The sequence below is a fragment of the Hyperolius riggenbachi genome, chromosome 1, assembly GCF_040937935.1.
Source record: "Hyperolius riggenbachi isolate aHypRig1 chromosome 1, aHypRig1.pri, whole genome shotgun sequence".
Classification (NCBI taxonomy): Eukaryota; Metazoa; Chordata; class Amphibia; order Anura; family Hyperoliidae; genus Hyperolius; species Hyperolius riggenbachi.
Window position 1 is genome coordinate 395,279,616 of NC_090646.1, and position 15,799 is coordinate 395,295,414.

General features: G+C 42.4%; 1 protein-coding gene and 1 long non-coding RNA gene across 15 annotated transcripts in view; one reads left to right on the forward strand and one right to left on the reverse strand.

Moving 5' to 3' along the window:
* Positions 1 to 15,799, reverse strand: part of LINGO2 (leucine rich repeat and Ig domain containing 2) — a 2,118,418-nt gene that overhangs the window by 570,344 nt on the left and 1,532,275 nt on the right. The window lies entirely within an intron of this gene.
* Positions 8,998 to 15,799, forward strand: part of LOC137517742 (uncharacterized) — a 154,698-nt gene continuing 147,896 nt past the window's right edge. For both annotated transcript variants that reach the window (XR_011020643.1, XR_011020644.1), the window contains exons 1-2: positions 8,998 to 9,111; positions 14,885 to 15,018. This is a non-coding gene — a long non-coding RNA (uncharacterized lncRNA). The remainder of the gene's footprint in view (positions 9,112 to 14,884; positions 15,019 to 15,799) is intronic.

Below are 15,799 nucleotides of genomic sequence, written 5' to 3' on the forward strand. Positions count from 1 at the left end.
ACTACTAATCACGACAAAATGATCTTTATCTTGTATTTATCATCACTAATTAGGCTTTCTTTGGGTGGTACATTTTGCTAAGAATTATTTTATTCCAAATGCATTTTAACGGGAATAATACGAAAAAAATGGAAAAAAAGTTATTATTTCTCAGTTTTTGGCCATTATAGTTTTACAATTAAACATGCTATTGTGGATAAAACACACACATTTTTTTTTGCACCTTTTGTCCCGGGTATTATAACTGTTAAAATATGTTCCTAATCGGAGGCGCATGCGCGGAGCCAGCCTGAACGGATGCAGGCAAAGTGAGCTCCATGACCACACTGCTTAAACCGCCCTAAAAAGCACTTCAGAGCCGGACAAAAGACACGTCCGAGAGACTCACACGCATGGAGGATGTCACAGAGAGGAAAAAAGCTAAAACCAAATTCTCTACGGCCTCTACACAAACCTTGCCGGACTTTTTCCAGAAGCGCAATACCAGACAGAACACCAAAATGGCGGACGGCACCCGCTCTCCTTCCCCAGCAGCTGAAGATTCTGAGGCAATGGAGGCACAGATGGACGCTTCTTCCAAAACATACCCGGAGCTGCTCTCATCTATTAAACTGATATTTAAGACTGAATTGGCTGCCGCAGTCACCAGCATTAACACCGAAATCCGGGACATCGGAACTCATGTCAATATACTGGAGACCCGATGTGACAAATGGCACAAGATTTAAGAATTGCCCAACTAGAGGAGCGACTAGAAGATTTTGAAAACCGTGCTCGTAGATCGAATCTTAGAATTCGCGGGCTCCCTGAATCCTATACCGCACTTAGGGAGGTGGCCGGAACTCTCTTTACTACCATGTTACCTCAGGCAGAACCCGGCCTATTCCGTATCGATAGGATCCATAGAGCCTTGGGGAAGCCCCGCAACCCTGATCTCCCGAGAGACATAATAATGAAACTACATTACTATGAAGCGAAAGAACAATTAATGAACGCCGCCCGACAACTGCAGTCATTACCGGGAGTTCCTGAATCAGTCCAGCTATACTCGGACCTAGCCCCGGGCACACTACAAAAGCGGAAATCACTGAGACCGATCGCTCAGGCCCTGCGAAAAGAGAGTATCCCGTACCACTGGACCTTCCCATGCAGACTGGTATTTCAACACCGTGGATCCTCATACACTATCAAGTCTATGGAAGAAGGGCTACCTATTTGCTCCTCGCTGAAAATCGAAGTCGAAGTTCCACCATCACCTCCTCCTCCGCTTCCGCAGCAATCACCTAGGCCGGAGAGAGTTTGGACACCGGTCTCCCAAAGATCGTCATCCTCCACATCGCAAACATCTTCACCATCCCGATGACTACTCTAAGGGGGTCTCCCTGATGGTTCACGCTGAGCCCTTCTCTGATCCCCCCCAATACGCGGACACCTATCCTGTTCTACACCCCCTCTTCACTATCCTAATCTACTGCACAATTATGGATGCGGAATATGGGTATGTACAGTGAAACATTATACCATCGTGTCTCCCCTTCTCTGCTCTTCTCCCCTCCCAAGGATTTATGATATTCAGACCCCATACCATAAGCACCTCGGAACTGCACACACTTATATATCCTTAGGGTCCTCTATAGGATTGCCCTAACCAGACCACCTCTCTCGGGAAGTTACCCCAAAGAAGTTCCAACTCAGCACACCACATTAAATCTCATGCGACTAATACGGCATATGCTGATGCCACTATCTACCATCGCTCCTCAACCCTTGAATCAGACACCGTACTGCTTAGTCCTTGCCTTCTAACTCATGCATTATATCACCTTGAAAAACTGATGGAAACGGGTCGGACACATATCTCTATCTACAGGAACTGTTCTCTCAAAGCTGTCCTACGCTACACTTTTTGCCTAAACATCCATTAATGCACTCACTCGGATGTGGACAACAGGACTGTGTAATATCTATGCATGCGTTTATTATTTTACCACCATTAGAGAGATGATCATAATATGCGATCAATATTATTAGGCCCTTGCTCACACAAAAGAATGGAACGTATGTTCAAGGGTTGACGTGATTTAATATTGTCAGCATAACACTTCTAGTATGGTGTGGGGGGGACTTCTCTGACGCCTAGGGCCTGTAAAACAGGACGGGTTTGCAGGCCCCGGAGACTCCCTCACCACACCAGAACAGAGTTATTCTCGCCTCCCATGGAGGCCCCCTATAGCCATTAACCCCATAGACGCTAGGTCCAAAGGCGAAGGGGGGGGGGGGGGGGGGAACGGAAGACATAACAAAATTGCTATAGCCCTAAAACCTTCTTTATGAAGAGTATTAGACATAGCAATCTGTGCATGTGAAAATTCCTCTATTACTTAAATGGGTGAAGAGGGGGAGGTGGAATTTGGGGTGTTCAGACCTAATGAGACAACTCCCCATTGGAAAATCCCTCAGAGGAATCTACAGTGTGGAACCCTGTTATTTAAAAACTCAGATCCCCAGGTTAATATGTTGTTAATGTTTCTCTCCCTATTGCTCATCTCTGAACTTGTCTATTCTGTTATATGACTGGAGTTTTTGTGGTTAAGTAAAGGGCTGTTATGCAGTGTAAATAACCAATGTTGCCTCCAAATAAGGAAATAGGGACTAGGCCCAATGTTTATGGGCCATCCCCATATCTCCTTATTATGTCCACGTTCTTAAAGGTACGTCAACAGTTTTTGTTCTTCTACTCAATACACTAGGGTGCCTATGCTCACAAAAATAATCATACAAACTAGGGACCCAGGTGACTAATGGCTACTGACAATAATAAAACCTCCTTGGTTGTCCTCTCAATAAATGCTAGAGGCCTTTATGCACCCACAAAAAGACGTCAGGCACTCCAACATTTGACTAAACTCAATCCAGACATAATATGCATACAGGAGACACACTTTTCTAGTACCTCGTTCCCCAAATTTCTCCACGCCAAATATAGACAACATATTCTGGCTTCCTCTAAACAACATAAAGGTACAGCAATCCTCATAAAAAATACCCTACCCCTCAATATCATTAAAACAGAATGTGACACACAAGGCAGATATATAATCTTACATGGCGAACTATACTCAAAAACGATTTACCTAATCAACTCCTACGCCCCCCCAGATGCAGCTTTCCAACTCTTCTCCCAACTACAAAAAACAATTGACATCCATTCCAACACCATATTTCTATGGTGCGGAGATTTCAATTTCACACTCATGGAATCTTTAGAAAAATCCAAGCCCTCACCAGACAAACTGACCAAAAAACAGAGGAAACAACTCCAATTAAATCTAGAGCACAACTTCCTAGTAGATATCTGGCGTGAACTACAGGGCTATAAAAGAGACTACACCCACTACTCCCAAATTCATAATACCTACGCAAAAATTGACCACATACTCACAACTACCTCCGTGGTTCCCTCCCTCTTATATATACACGACATATCCCAGTGTTCTGGTCAGACCATGACATAATATTAACAGGAATTGACTTGTTAGAAGCCCCAAAATCTCCTTACGTGTTGAGAATAAATGAATCTCTTTTGATCAATCCAGACAACCAAAAAACTATCGCTGACCATCTCACTACCTACTTTAGAGAGAACAAAACTGAGGGGATGTCACATAAAACTATATGGCTAGCACATAAAGCCACTATTCGAGGTCATCTAATTAAACTTGCCTCCTCTGTGAAAAAGAAAAGACAGGAGAAATCTGATAATTTATCTTATAAATTGAAAAGACTAACCTTAGAAAATCAGCTTTACCCTAGTAGATACCTAGCTGCTTTGATTAAAGATACTCAATTACAACTAAATATAACCCAAATATCCCAGGTAGAAAAGGCCCTAAAATGGACAAAGGCCAGACAATATAAATACCTTAACAAGCCGGATTCCTGGCCAGCGGCCAAACTACGCCATCAAAATAACATCAATAATATATATAAAATTAGAACAACAGGAGGCATAACTAGCAACCCAACCAAAATCTTCCAAACCTTCAAGGCCTTTTTCCAAAAATTGTATCAGGCCCCTTTAGATGCTAGCCGCGCAGATATTCAACAGTTTCTCCTTAGTATAAACCTCCCCAAATTAAACAAAAAATCAGTAGATTTCCTAAACAGTAAAATCACAGAGGAAGAAGTTACAGAAAATATCAAAAAACTGAAACTTAAAAAAGCCCCGAGGCCCTGACGGGTTTAGTGCGGGTTTTTACAAAAAATGTAGAGACGAGTTAACTCCACATCTCACAGCCTTTCTAAACGATTTAACCAAGCCCACCACAATAACACCTGAATACCTTGATGCTCAAATTAGTATACTCCTCAAACCTAATAAGGATCATCTTGATATCAAGAACTACAGGCCTATATCCCTTCTCAATTTAGATTATAAAATATTGACATCAATCCTAGCTACTCGATTGAACACTTTCCTACCAGCTCTTGTGTCCATGGATCAGGTAGGATTCATACCACTGCGCCAAGCAACGGACAACATCCACAAAAATATAGCCATCATTAATCACGCCAATAGACATAAAAATAAATTAATGCTATTAACATTAGATATCGAAAAAGCATTTGACAGCCTAGTATGGAACTATATGTTTGATACTCTTAATCATGCAGGGATTACAGGGAACTACATAAAATGGCTGCACCAACTATACTCTGTCCCGAGAGCAACACTCAAACTGCCTGGTTCAGATGGCACTAGCTTTAATATAACCAGAGGAACCAGACAAGGCTGTCCATTGTCCCCAGCCTTGTTTGCCCTCGCCATGGAGCCCCTATCACGTGCAATAAATGAACATCAAGGTATATCAGGATACACTATCAACAATTATACGAACAAAATCAGCCTCTTTGCAGATGATGTTCTACTGACTTTGACATCCCCTGACACGTCACTCCCTAACCTTACCCAAACACTAACCCGCTTTGGCCAGCTATCAGGCTTACATATAAACGCCACCAAATCAGAAACCTTGTTCTGCAACACTAGTGTTACAACAGCCAAACGAATAACGGATGAAAATAAATATCAATACAAAAGCCATCACCTGAAATATCTGGGCATTAATTTATCAAATAATAGCTATAATCTTTACAAACTTAATTACACACCCCTAATTCAACCCCTTAAGAAAGAATTAGAAGCCTGGAAAAAATATAATATATCATGGTCTGGTCTATTATCATCAGCTAACCTGCTGGGCGGTATGGACGAGCTCAGCTCCATTACCGCCGGAGGCTGCCGCTCAGGCCCTGCTGGGCCGATTTTTGTCAAATAAAAAGGAGCACACGCAGCCGGCACTTTGCCAGCCACGTGTGCTACCTGATCGCCGCCGCAGTGCGGCGATCCGCCGCATGCAGCGGGGGCGAAAGAGGGTCCCCCCAGCCGCCAGAGCCCAGCGTAGCCGGAACAAACAGTTCCGGCCAGCACTAAGGGCTGGATCGGAGGCGGCTGACGTCAGGACGTCGGCTGAAGTCCATGACGTCACTCCGCTCGTCGCCATGGCGACGAGGTAAGCGAAACAAGGAAGGCTGCTCATTGCGGCCTTCCTTGTTACTTCTGATCGCCTCCGGCGATCAGAAGAATGCATCCGGAGCGCCCTCTAGTGGGCTTTCATGCAGCCAACTTTCAGTTGGCTGCATGTAATAGTTTTTTTTTAATAAAAAAAAAACCCTCCCGCAGCCGCCCTGGCGATCTTAATAGAACGCCAGGGTGGTTAAGATACGCTTTTGCCTAAACTGACATACCTCTTCAGAGTCTTGCCTATACCAGTCAAAAGTTATGACATGAATGCTCTCCAAAAGGATGTCTTGAAATTTATTTGGAATGGCAGGAGGGCCAGAATAGCTAAAAAAAATCCTATGGATCCATAAATCACTAGGAGGCCTCTCGGTCCCACACATCATGCGCTACTACAAAGCGGCCCAATTGGCCCTCCTGCCATTCCTATATGTCGGAGACCATACTCCAGCTTGGGTTAGGCTTGAAAAACGAAATTAACCAGCCAATGACTTGGAAAGGACTGTTGTGGTCCCGGACCTGGAAATTAACGCCACTACAGGACTTAGCGCCTACTGTCTTCCATACTTTGGGCATATGGAGGGGGGCGAGAGGGAAGTACAACCTACAATCTAAAATTCCACTGCTAACAGAAATTTGTGGGAACCCTGACTTTCCTGCAGGACTCAATCACCAGGCATTTTTAAAGTGGAAAAATGCTAACTTATGTACTATAAAGGATGTTCTTCATGACCACAAATTGGCAACACTACAACAATTAAAAAGTATTAGCCCTAATCAAAAGAGAGAATTTTTCTGTACTTATCAAATATACCACTTCGCCTCGTCCCTCTCTACCCACCGGGGAAACATTACCACCACTGAATTCGAACGCATATGTCTAAATGATCAAACCAAGAAAGGAATTCTATCCTTACTTTACTCAACCTTTAACCAATCACCACAGTCCTTCCGTCATAAATACCAAGCAGACTGGGAATCAGACATAGGAGAAGCACTAGATGATACCACATGGCTGGAACGTATGGAAACATTAGCAAAAGGTAGTCTATACAGCTCAGGACTGGAAACCTCAATAAAACTGCTCCATTGGGTCTACATGACGGGTCCATCTGAAAAAGGCGCAGGGAGAAAAATGGCGCACCGTTCTGCCGATAAATGTATCATAAAACGCTATTTACCATTTTAATGTAAATACAATAAAACGGTAAATTTCGTTTTATGCTACATTGATTGCAGAGCGGTGCGCCATGATAAACATGCAGGGCTAGTATAGGCAGCGGGGGCTGGGGGAGAGAGGCAGCGGGACACTAGAGGGCATAGGCAGCGGATGTATGCAGGGGCATACGTTACCTTGTCCTGGGCCGGCGATCGCTCCTTCCCTCCGCTCCTTCCATTAGTTTGCTGTAGTCCTGCAGCCGGCCAATCACCATGCGGAGACTGAAGCCACATGGTGATTGGCCGGCTGCAGGACTACAGTAAACGAATGGAAGAAGTGAAGGAGCGGAGAGAAGGAGCGATCAGCGGCCGGGACAAGGTAACGTATGCTTCTGCACACATCCTCCCCCATGCCTATGCCCTCCAGTGTCCCGCTGCCTCTCTCCTCCCCCGACCCCTGCTGCATTTTTGAACACTTATAACGCTATTTAGCATTATAAGTGTAAGGCACACTGCCTGCGCCATTTTTTAACACTTATAACGCTAAATAGTGTTCTATAATGTAAGTCTATGGGGCACCCTTGTTATTCCCCTGGCGCGCAGCGCCATTTTTAACTGTCACGCTACATGACACCACAAAGAATCCATAGATTTGATGGCACCAAATCTCCCCAATGTTATCAAGGATGCCCAGACATAGGCACCCTATATCACATATTCTGGTCGTGCCCAAAAGCAACCAAAATTTGGAAAAAGATCCATGCACTCATACGAAATTATTTGAACATCTCTATAGATTTTGACCCCAAGATATTCCTATTGGGATATAAACCACTAGAAATTCCCTATGCCTTTCACAAATTAACACAATTCATCACTCTAGCTGTAAAAATGCATATAGCTCATCTATGGCTCCAACCAGATCTGAGATATAGACAGGTCCTTGACAAGATTAATTATATTATGCAATGTGAACAATTAAACACCAGAATATTTGGTCACTTTGACCACTTTACTAAAGTATGGCAACCATGGTTAGATAAGGCATGCTCTAGAGGAGTATCCAGATCCATACGAGAAGGGACCTAAGGATGTAACACCCTATGTAGCCTATACGTACTCCTATGATTGAATCAACGTCACCACCCCGAAATATACAAATGCAAAGAGCATAGTTGCCCAACATACACCCTGTCCCCCCCTGGGACAGTTTCCACCCTTGTACCGTGAATGAACCTGACAACACTCACAATCCCCTGAGTGGGATAGAGTGTATCTCCATGTAGCTCCTTAGTCCCTGACTAAGCAGGAGCGATTATCCTGTTTGCTATATTAAGCATATTACTGTACAGTTGATATTGTTATTTTATGTATTTTCCATTTATATAATGCCTATACTTGTTATTTACCTTCAGCTTTTGGACAATAATCTATAACTCTGCATACCAACTTTGAAAGACAATTGCTGACGCTTTTTCAACTGTGCTATATTTTGTCTATGCTATCTTTAATAAAAGTCTTTGAAACTAAAATATGTTCCTAGTACAATGTATGGCGACAATATTTTATTTGGAAATAAAGGTGTATTTTTTTTCAGCTTTGCATCTGTCAACAATTACAAGCACTTATTTGCAAAAATAACAGTAATATACTTTTGTTACATACATATTAAAGAAGTTGAGTCACTAAGGTAACTCTTCATGTATTTTTTAAATGTCATTTTTTAAATATACAAATGTTTATTTTGGTAACTATGGGAGAGTGGAGGAGGTAGGGAGTTAGTTTAATTAGGGATTTCTGTCCCTCTTCATCCTTGAAGACTTCTCCCTCCATGCCATAAACCCTGCAAACTTGTATTGTTAGGTAGTGGAGCTTCACACTGGCCAGCTCTGGCAATGCCGGCCTTTATGAGGGAGGTTACATATGCTAGAGGGGGATGCTGTATAGGTTTTGAATATCTAATTACCTGCATAATGAAGGTGGTAAATTTAGTGTATTAGTGCGACCCTTTGCTGCGTGTGCTACTTGATTAGCTATGTTGAGGCATCTGAATCACATGACTAGGTTAATATAGTATTTTACTAAAGCCTTGTACACAAGCTAGACTACACACAGCTGTGTGTATTGGTGGCCCCACAATTCAGCTAGCAACAGCTTGGCCAGAAGCTGCTCTGTTGTGCATTCCACTCTTGTCCCTCTTCCCTGTTGCTTAGCAACAGTATGCATCACTTGGTGGTAGCTGGTTGGGACGGCAGGAGCTCAGGGGCCAGTCCTGTCACTTAGGGATTGAATCCGGATTCCTATGGGCGACAGTAATAGTGTGTGTATACACCTTAACTCTGTACTGCAGCTGTTTATTCACTTGTTTGCCTGTAAGTCAGCTCAACATAAATTATTACTGTGTTTATTGTGGATATGTAAGTAGTTTCTGGATGCCAATCAGCAGAACAAGTGAAAAGCAGCTTGACCATAGCTTAAAAATAATATACCCTGTAGACTGCCAAGTGATTAATGCTCACAATCATAAAACATAGCATAAATGATCATAAATATATCACCTCACAATAAAGGCTGAGAGTAACATAGCAACACTCTTCAATATTTCTAAAAGCTACTTAAAGCAATTATCAACAGACAAAATACGATTTCCAGATAACTGAAAACCTCACTGTTACCAAGGTAACCTTACAAACAACAAAACCATAAAGAAACATTTTTATGAAATGGGACTAGTTAGTAGAGGAAATATGTGGCTAATAAAAAGCATAAATCTATCACACTTTAATTGGATAAATACAAACTTACAAAGCAAAGTGTATCCACCTAGTTGCCTCTTTGCCCCTGCAAATGCATCAAATCAAATGAAGTAAACAATAGTTCCAATGAGGATACCACCTTCAAAACCATAGTTTGGACCAGTGTGTGTGTGTGTGTGTGTGTGTGTGTGTGTGTGTGTGTGTGTGTGTGTGTGTGTGTGTGTGTGTGTGTACATGCGTCGTGTGTGTGTGTGTGTGGTCTCCTGTTAATGCATAGGACAGGTACTGTAGGTTTGTTTATAAGTCATAAGTCCAAACACTGTCCAGAGTATCTTTTCTGTGCCCCCATGTGCCTGCAATGTCCCCTTCTGTGTCACCTCTTTTCCTACGTGCCTTCAGTGTCCCCCTCTGCCCCAAGGGAGGGGGGTTGAGCTGTGAAGGTAGAGGGTAAGCAATGGTGATGAACAGATGGGTCTTTATGGACTGCTTGAATGAGTTGAAGGTGAAGGAGAACCTGATGGGGGAAGGGAGTTCCATAGAGTAGGGGCTGCTCTGGAGAAGTCCTGGAGTCTCATGAGTAAGCAAATAATGTGAGGGGTAGACATATGTAGAGTGTTGGAGGAGTGAAGAGAGAAAGTTGGGGAGTATCTCTGGACAAGATCTGAGATGTATGAAAGGGAGGTAGGGTGGATGGATTTGTATGCCATTAACTCTCTCAGAGGAACATTTACATCTAATGTCCCTAACATAGTCAAATGTCTATACCACAGTCCATGGCCAATTTGGGAAGAAGTATATTAGCCTCTAAACAAAGTAAGGGAGAGCATACACACTCCATGCAGTTAGAGTTCAGGTTGCGATCTGAAGCTGGGACTCTACTCTGACTCTGAAGCTGGGAATTTACTTGAAATGTTACCATAAGTTCAAAGAACCTGAGAGTGTTAGCCATATACCTGCAATGCTACCTTATATTCAAAGAACCTTTAGACATGTACACTGAAAAAAAAAAAGTTTTTTTAATCAATGTCCGCAGTGCAAATCAGAGAGGGAGCAGGAGGAACAACAAATGAGAGTACTTTGGTGGATATTCCTGTAAATTCAATAGAAGTTCACGATTCTAAAGTTATAGTTTCAACCAACAGTTGATATCTGTCACTTGAAATTATCAATAGTGATCATTTTCGATTACAGTGCCCTGTCTGTAAAGGCATCTGTTCTCCTCTGCTTCTGCCACTTCAGGAATGAGCCAGATTGGATTAATTCTGCCATGGCCCATGTAGTATGCACAGTCCCCAATCCTGTCCTCAAGGCCCACCAACAGTGCATGTTTTGTGGAAATCCACAGAGGTAGTAAATCAGCTGTGCTGAGCCACTAATTACCCCACCTGTGCATGTTTGTGGTTTTCTGCAAAGCATGTACTGTTGGTGGGCCTTGAGGACAGGGTTGGGGAACTCTGTGTATGGTATATCCACTACTTGATCAACCTCTCTCCCTACTGAGGCAATACTCATGACTTGGCAGAGAGAGAAGCAGGCATGTCTGTATAGGAAGAATGGCTAATTGCCACTTAAAGAGAAACTCCAACCAAGAATTGAACTTTATCCCAATCAGTAGCTTGATACCCCCTTTTACATGAGAAATATATTTCTTTTCACAAACAGACCATCAGGGGGCGCTGTATGACTGATTTTGTGCTGAGACCCCTCCCACAAGAAGCTCTGGGACTGCGGTACTTTTGGCAGTTTGTTACAATGTAACAAGGTTCACAGACAGGAATTAACTGTTTACAGCTGTCTCTAAGAGCCAAAACAGCTAGGAGCAGCTACATAACCTGCCCACAGTAAAAATGTCACCATGTAATAAATGTCAGAATGTAAATCAGGGAGAGGAAAGATTTTACAATGGGCAAAAACTGACTAAATCATTTATACATAATTATTGTAAAAATGAAGCACTTTTTTATTACATTATTTTCACTGGTGTTCCTCTTTAAAGCAATCAGAAACACCACTTAGATGACAGAAATGTGTAGTATATAAGTCCAATTTGAGTCCGCCAGGAGAAAAGCGCAATATAAATGTTCTGTGTCTTGTCTAAATTTGTGCTGTTTATCAAGGTCCCACACAAACATATGATAACCTTTTGTGCTTTTAACCCCTACCCTGCTATCATCAGTGTTTGCACAATCACCCACAAGTTTTATGGCTTTTTACTGGTTTTCTAACTAACTGTTTTAACTGTGCAGATAATGCACTGGTTTATAAAAAATAATAAAAAATGAAAAGTGTACACATGCTCATCATATCATGCCACCTGTTGCTTAAAGTACCCTTTAACAGGAATTTAGTGTAAAGGCCTTAAAGTTTGTTCTTATCTTAAACCAAAGGCAGAGAAAATTTACTTATTAACAAATACAAATACTGTATATACTCGCATGTAAGTATATACAGAAACCAGGGAAAAGTGTTTGACTTGCGTATTTATAAATCCCCTCCCTAGTATAGTCCCCCTCCCCAGTGAACAGATGTGCCCCCAGTACAAGTCAGCCCCCTAGCCAGATGTGCCCCAAGGATGATACAGCTGTGTCTCAAAACGCCACTAGATGGCGTCATAGATATAAGACACAACAATTGCCACACAGGAAAAACCCCAGATCATTGTATCACTGACATTTTGCTGGCACGCTCTGCTCCACAAGCCAGAGGTCACAGGTAGTCTAGAGCAGAGCACTCTGCATACCACGTTGCAGGGGATAGGATGGGATGGGGGAATGGACAAGAGCAGGATCACTAGTGCACAATCCTTATGCTCCTCTGCTGGTAACAAAACATGCTCCAACCTCCATTCTGCTCCACTGACTCGTATATAAGCCGATGGGGTAACTTTTCAGCAAATTTTTTTTGTGCTGAAAAATTATATGCTTATACGCGAGTATATCCTACTAATATTACAAATGGGAAACTTCGGATGTTTGTTACTCGATTACGCAAAAATGGCTGAACGGATTTGAATTAAATTTGGCACACACATAGTACATTACCTGGAATAAAGTATAGGATTCTTTTTATTCCCATAACCAAAAAGTGGGCGGAGACAAATACAAATTTTACTGGGAAAATGTAAACTGCAGCCATTCTTACACTGTTAATGGTAGGGTTCTCAAACTTTGCACAGTTGGTCACAGGGTGACTAGGATTAATGTTCAGAAAAGTGGGTGGAGCCTATAAAATCCATTAAAAATAAACCTATTGATTTTCAAGGGGAATATTTACAAGTCTGCCATTCTTGTACTGTTAATGGTACAAGCCTCAAACCTGGTACAGTTAATCATTGGGTGACTAGGGTTCAAATTGAGAAAGGGGGTGGAGCCACAAACAGCATATCAGATTTGTTTCATTCCAATGCAAATTATTGATGCCAAACACCGCAAAGCTCACAAACTTGGTAATTGAGTAATTGATTAATTGTGGGTTAGAGTTAGGAAAAGTGGGCACAGCCAACACCAGATACATAACCAGGCAAAAATCGGGTCATCAGTGGGCGGAGACAAAATACAAATTTTACTGGGAAAATGTAAACAGCAGCCATTCTTACACTGTTAATGGTAGGGTTCTCAAACTTTGCACAGTTGAATACTGGGTGACTGGGATTAATATATAGAAAAGTGGGTGGAGCCTAAAAAAGCCAATCAAAATTCATCTATTGATTTTTCAGGGGAATATTTAATTGTTGCCATTCTTGCACTGTTAATGGCGCAAGCTTCAAACCTGGTACAGTTGGTCATTGGGTGACTGGGGTTTACATTAATAAAAGGGGGTGGATCTACAAACAGCCAATCTGATTGAGTAATTGATTAATTGTGTGTTAGGGTTAGGAAAAGTGGGCACAACCAACACCAGCCAAATACATAAGTGGGCAATGCTGGGTCACTGGGTGACTGGAATTAATATTCAGAAAAGTGCTAGGAGCCTACAAAAGGCAATCAAAATTCACCTATTGATTTTTGAGGGGAATATGTAATTGCTGCCATTCTTGCACTTTTAATGGCACAAGCCTTAAACCTGATACAGTTGGTCATTGGGTGACTGGGGTTCAAATTCAGAAAAAGAGTTGGAGCCACAAACAGCCAATTAGATTTGTTTCATTTCAATGCAAATTATTGAGGCTAAAGACGTCAAAGTTCACAAACTTGGTCATTGAGTAATTGTGTGTTAGGGTTAGAAAAAGTGGGCGGAGCCAAAACCAGCCAAATACATACCTACATACATACATACATAACCAGGCAAAAATCGGGTCATCAGTGGGCAGAGAAAAATACAAATTTCATTGGAAAAATGTAAACTGCAGCCATTCTTACACGGTTAATGGTAGGATTCTCAAACTTTGCACAGTCGGTCCCTGGGTGACTGGGATTAATATTCAGAAAAGTGAGTGGAGCCTACAAAAGCCAATCAAAATCCACCTATTGATTTTCAAGGGGGAATATTTAATTGCTGCCATTCTTGCATTGTTAATGGCACAAGCCTCTTGCAATATTAATCACCTATACCTGGTACAGTTGGCCATTGGATGATTGCGGTTCAAATTCAGAAAAGGGGTGGAGCCACAGCCAATCTGATTTATTTTATTTCAATGCAAATTATTGATGCCGAAGACCGCAAATCTCACACACTTGGTCATTAAGTATTTGAGTAATTGTGTGTTAGGGTTAGGAAAAGTGGGTGGAGCCAACACCGGCCAAATACATACCCTGGCAACGCTAGGGCCACCAGCTAGTAAGGTAATAAGAAAACATAGTCAGGAAAAGAAGCAGAAAAAACGGGAATATTGCAGGATATCAACCCTTAAAAATATTGCTCTGTCTCACCTATCAAAATACCATATATCAATCCAAAAACTATAGGGAGCCTGAGTATTCCAAAGTAATTACAAATTTTATTAATGCCTAATATACACAATAATAATAATAATACATCAATGATAACACAATTTAAAACCAATTAAAAATCGCATAACTATGGCTTCAGCCAACAGCAGGGTAACGGGACTATGCTAAAGACTAATAAGTGCACCTATTCCTCGTGGCAGGAGTGTATCTTTTGGGCCCTCCTTAGGTGAGATGTAACCCTTGGCAAAAATGAACCGGCCCCCACCCGCACACACACACACACACGCACGCGCACGCACGCACGCACGCACGCACGCACACACACACACACACACACACACACACACACACCTATAACAGTATTAGGTGGCATTTGTCTAATTCCCCTCATATTGGATGGCCCTTGCACCTGGCCATGTAGCAGTACTTGCAGTCCCCAATAATGCAGCATGCACGGTGGAGCATAGTCTCACCTGTCCACTCTCTCCTTCATTTATCAGCACCCTCTCCCAGGCATGTACGTACTGCTGTGACATGCTGGTGGGTCACTGGGGCAGATATGCCAATGCAAAGACCTATAAAGAAGAGAGGACTCCCTAAGGACGGAAGAAAAAGGAGTGGGCTGGCTAAACAGGTAAGTCATTGCTCTGCTGTGCACTCTGCAACTACCAACTGTCACCCCTCTGATGATGACAACTGGGGGTGCAGCACCTCCACAGTGATGCTCCTTAGGGGGGATAATTACAGGCTCTGGGGCCGTGGGAAATTGCCCTGTTTGCTCTAATGGGAATGCTGGCTCTGTGTACCTTTTGACAATTCTGGTTTTTTTTTCTTCTCTTTTACGCCAAACAGGTGTCCCTCTTTTTCATCTTGAAAGTTAGGGAGTGTGGTTGGAATGAGTAAACCTGAGATCTTGTAGACAGCTGGTTAGAGTATTATAATGCATATAGGCATTATGTAGCCAAAGTACACTCCTGAATACAGAGAGCCTTTCTTCATTAATAACAGATCCATTCCACTAACTCCCATTGATATAAAAGTTGACTTGAATGGTGCTAGAGGATTATTAAATCTATATGAAGATAGAGAGATTATAAAATGATGTTAGCAAGTATGAGACATAAGCAGGAGAGTGACAAAGAGACGTTGCAATATGCTGGAAGTTACGCTATAGGATGAGCACTAGAGTTGGGCCGAACCTCCGATTTTCGGTTCGCGAACCGGGTTCGCGAACTTTCGCGAAAGGTTCGGTTCGCGTTAAAGTTCACGAACCGCAATAGACTTCAATGGGGATGCGAACTTTGAAAAAAAAAAATAATTATGCTGGCCACAAAAGTGATGGAAAAGATGTTTCAAGGGGTCTAACACCTGGAGGGGGGGATGGCGGAGTGGGATACATGCCAAAAGTCCCCGGG